This window comes from Rhipicephalus sanguineus, chromosome 5, assembly GCF_013339695.2.
Source record: "Rhipicephalus sanguineus isolate Rsan-2018 chromosome 5, BIME_Rsan_1.4, whole genome shotgun sequence".
NCBI lineage: Eukaryota > Metazoa > Arthropoda > Arachnida > Ixodida > Ixodidae > Rhipicephalus > Rhipicephalus sanguineus.
Window position 1 is genome coordinate 189,180,412 of NC_051180.1, and position 4,825 is coordinate 189,185,236.

Here is a 4,825-nt window from a genome sequence, read left to right on the forward strand (position 1 = left end):
GCCTTCTGTCCCGGGGACAATAGCTCCAACATAAATGGTCAGCTAAAACGAGACGAAGATCTAAAAACTGCAGCGCGTTGTCAGTGGGTAATTCATAAGTGAAGGTCAAGCCTTTCGCGCACTGTCTAAAAGTGTTAAGAACAGCATCAACAGACTTGTCTAAGGATAAGACCTGCGGCTTCCACACGCGTATCCCACAATCTGAAGAAGATAGCGAGCAGGCATGGTGTGCCATTGGTTTTTTCCGCCCCGCGTAAGCTGGCTGGGCTTTGCCCCAGAATCTCCTCTGGTGAGATAAAACCTGGCGGTTGCGGAAAGAAGCACGCTTCGGCGTATTCGCAATGCCCATAGACTGTCGCGCCGCCAAGCGGAATTCAGGAGCGTCCTCTCGAGGAGGGTTAGTAGACGACAAAATGGCAGCACTACGCAGTCGCTCCCTTGTTCGGCTGTGCTAACCTCAGTGTTAACGCGTTGGCAAGGAAGGAACACTACGACTTGGCATGTTCCCTGCATCAGTGAACAAACCGGGCCCTCCGTGACACGAGAAATCTGATTCGTTCTTTCGAGGCGCGAAGTTTTCGTGAAAATACGTGGCGACTCGCGCTTTCACTGCTAGCCCACAGCGTACGCATACTATCAGCTTCGCGAGGCTTTCTGTAGCCACGTAGGTTAGTTAAATGTTATCGTCTGACATATTCAGTTGAAGCTCACCCTGTTTTACTTGTATATAGCTTTGGTCAGTGTTTCTTGTAGTGCATGAATCCCATAACACTGTACGCGGGAGGTCGCGCCGGCTCGCGATGTGCTCTTGTAACACTGAGCGATCTCAAGTTGTCGATACATTAAAATATGCCTCTATCCTTTGTCAGCAAAGCGCTGTTACTAATCGCGCGAGCGACGTCTGCTCCACGCCTTTCGCGTCTTTCGAGGACGCGTCTGCTCCCACGCCTTTCGTGGAGCGAACGCTTTCCACGCCGTCCTTCGCCAGTGTGTTGGTGTGTTGGTTTCATAGCCAGCGCTGCGCCGCTTGTTTTTGTACGTTTGTTGATAGGTGGCAGCACACTGCAAGCGATTTGCTCGTTGACCGATCTGAGAGCGAAATGTTCTCCGCGCCCAGGCCCAGACGTCTCTGTAATTGTAAACGTGGTGACGCGGAGTGGTCGAAGTTGTTCGGCGGAGGAAATTCTTCAGATTGCTTTCAGCAGTGATGTTGAAAGAAACCATCCTGACGACGAGGATTTTTCACTGGACGTAGAAGACTGTGAAGCCACCGAGAGTGACAGCGACGGTGAACGATCAGCTGCTAACTCACGAGGAGCGAGTCGCACTTGACGTCCCCTCGTGCGTTATTGTTCTTTCACGCTCGTAAGTCACTTTGATTGTATTTAATGTATAATATCCTTGAAGGAGATCAAAATAAAAGCACAGTTCCTCTTGTGCATTGCATGTATCAATTATTGTGAATATTATGGAGCGCCGCATGCCGCCAACACGCACGAGCTCGACCAGCGAAGCGAAATGGTTAGAGCGTTGGAACGTGCAGCCACAGCCACAATCCACGCCTCTCGGCTAACTTCTTCGACGTTGCGAAAAGGATACGTGTGCATTCTTTTCGATATTCGTGTTTCGATCGTGCTGATCGAGCCTGCAACATGCGAGTGAAGTGAATTGCACACGGCTAGAGATTCAACACGGCTGTGGCACAAGCGCTACTGAATGGGAAGTTAAATGCTTGTGTTCCGTTGAAGACGTAACTCCGCGTTCCCGACTGCACAAGTAATGACGACGGCGTATTATGTTTGCAAACGATCACCACGTTAAACGTGCGGTCCCGTGCAACAGCGATGGCGCTACTCGCTGGCGGCCTACTACTGCGGCAAATCTGTAAGGCAGGCTCGGTACAACGTATCTATAAACGTTGGCTCGATACGTACTACCTCGGAGTTCCGTTCTGCTCATACGTCAATTTTAGTTCATGCAGTTTTATGTAGCACGCACACGATTTCAAAAGCATCGTTATGCACGGTAACGGAGCTGAAATATAACATTTCACACCACAGCAAATAATTAGGTGGCGAGTACTTAGCACTTTCCATGGTTTGGGAAAGTAGTTTAGTCTCATATCCAATTCAGCACAGCTCATGACTTCATCCGGCGAAAGCGGCACGGGCCGTACGTCCGCACGTAGTATCTGTTCCTATGCTAACAAACGGTTTGACCCTCCTCCTGGCGCCATCTTGAAAAGTACAGCGCGCCACCTATAGTTCGTGGGCATTGCGAATACTAGATGTGCGACTGGCGTCGTGTACGAAATACCGCTGTCTTGTGGGAAATCTTACGTGGGCCAAACCGGGCGCTGCGTGAACGACCGTACAAGGGAACATGAGCTCTCAATTAGGAATAATGGGAACGCGCATTTACCTGCGCATTGCCAGGCTTGCATGTGTGCACCGGTTTTCGCGAATATTAAGATATTAGGCAGGAGTAAAGATACTACCGCCCGTGAACTGATGGAGGCGTTCCATATATCTGCAAGAGGGAAGGCATGTGTTAGCGACACGTCCGTATCATTGTTTGCTAGTGAACGTGCTTTTTTGAGTGCTTTTCTGTAACCGGTTAGATTTGTGACCATGTGACCATGTGCTCAGGATCATCCCTGTATCATGAGTATATATTGAAGGTTGAAGATAAATAAAAGTAAGTTGAAAGTAGCGCCTGTCCGTGTTCAGTCTTCCTGTGTCCCTGTCTTGTTTATTTGCGCTTACCAGTTTTTACCTTCAATTAGGATGTAGATATGAAGAAAGTAAACTGGACGATAAGATAACTTGCCGCCGGCAGGGACCGAACCTGCGACCTTCGAATGACGCGTCCGATGCTCTACCACTGAGCTACGGCGGCGTTCATCCTCCCCTCAACTTTGTTGGGTACAGGGCTGGGCAGAGATACTCAGAAAAGTATTCCGGAATACAGATATCGAAATACATGAACTGGGAGCCTAAAATACAGATACTGAGATACATTTGCCTTTAACGTAACGGGATATTCCGGAGATACTTTTGCAATAAGACGAAAAAAGTATTCCGGAATACAGTTACAGCGATACAGATACTGGAATACTTTTTTTTTGAAGGATGCTCATACTACGAAAAGCCACTTATTAGTGCAGCATAATGTTGTAATTAAAGTTACAGCACATCGAAACTTTCAGTTCATTTATTTATTTATTACAGTACCCTCAGCGCCATTAAGACATTGCAGGGGAGGGGGTGGACAAAGTACATCATTAGTAAGAATGACATAATTACAAGTATTAATTGCAATAAAATACACTATTTCACAGCAAGAGTAACAAGGGATTGGACACCGAAATCGACATACTTGGCGAACAAACTAAGCTATGCTAGACATAACACACTTTAAACAAATCACTCGAATCACTAATGAACACCAGTCAACTGAGAAAAAGCACACATTTATTTTGAAGATCTGCTTTGCTGAGAAGGTTGCTGTGTAGGCTTCTCAAATATGCTGTCTTCTAACAGCGTCGGTTCAGCCTCAGCACAAGACTCACGAAAGAAAAAAGTCTGTCTACCGCTGAAGGCGAGCACAAATTCGTGTTATAGTGAATAAATATCGTCTTCATAGCCGCATTGCCCTGCAGCGTGGCGATATCTCTTCTCGGGTCATCTAGATACCGAAACGCTTCCGCCCTCACTTGGGTTGTTCTGACTGTTCAGAATCCGAAGTCAGTCCCCATCTTCGGAATACTAAGCCGTCTGACCCTGTCGGCTTCAATGAAGCTGTCACCACGACGATGCACGTTAGCCCACATGCTCTAGCAATGCACGGCGCTGCGCGATTGCGAGAATCTCAGTACAGAGGACGCCTGAAGGACGGCAATCACCAGCTCGGACCGGGAGGTCCAAATCCGGGCAGTCCAGAGGGCCCGCAATTTGGCGGAGGGGCTCGCTCTTCCTGTCCCCACGTGGGTGCGGCCCGCAGCCGACCCTCCCTCTTGAGGGGAATCGGCTCCTCAGGACAATTTATAAATAAAGTTCATTGACTGACTGACTGGTCACCACCACCGACGCTACCGGCACCCATTTCAGAAAGCCGCAACAGGCGAAGCCGGCTCCGGCGGTGGGGGAGCCTGTTACCACAAAGACCGTTTCACGCATGTAATCAGTTAGGAACGCACCATGACATTGGAGAGGTGGCTGAAAGCGCGTCAAAGATAGCCATCTTCTAGTCACTTCCGCCGCGACTACGGGAACTGCTTTTGGAAGTGCCGCTGCTTTGAGAACTGAACGCACGCGAAGCATTGCAAAGCCTGTTCCAAGGCGGTATCCGCGCGGGGGGTCGCGAAGTAATGGCTTGCCACCCGAAAAACATTAGGCGTGCTGCACTGACCTTGAGAGACAGCGACTTTCGTCGGCAGAGGCTGACAACACTGCCCCCGCGATTCTGTCGTCTGCGGCGTCGCGCGCTTTACCACATGGACCATTCTGTGCTTGAGGGGAAACCATCGCCCTATCTGTCGGCGACCGGCGGCGCGCCTTTGCTGGTCTTCGCACAAAAAAGAAAAAAAAAGACGCCATTCCCCCATTGAAAACACGCCTCAACTCATTTTCGACACAAAAAAACAATGTAACGAGATACCCGTGTCCTGCATAGTATCGCGATACAGGCGATACATCGTAAATGTATTTCACTACTGAGATACAAATACATTTTTCAAATGTATCTCGATACAGAAATACAGATACTGAAAAGTATCTCTGAAATACTATCGCGATAGTCTTGTATCGCGATACTGCCCAGCCCT

At 48.9% G+C, this 4,825-nt stretch overlaps 1 non-coding gene across 1 annotated transcript; it reads right to left on the reverse strand.

The window, feature by feature from the left end:
* Positions 1 to 2,826: 2,826 nt before the first annotated feature.
* On the reverse strand, positions 2,827 to 2,898 carry Trnat-cgu (transfer RNA threonine (anticodon CGU)). Its single transcript has one exon. It is a non-coding gene; the product is annotated as a tRNA-Thr (tRNA).
* Positions 2,899 to 4,825: the final 1,927 nt, after the last annotated feature.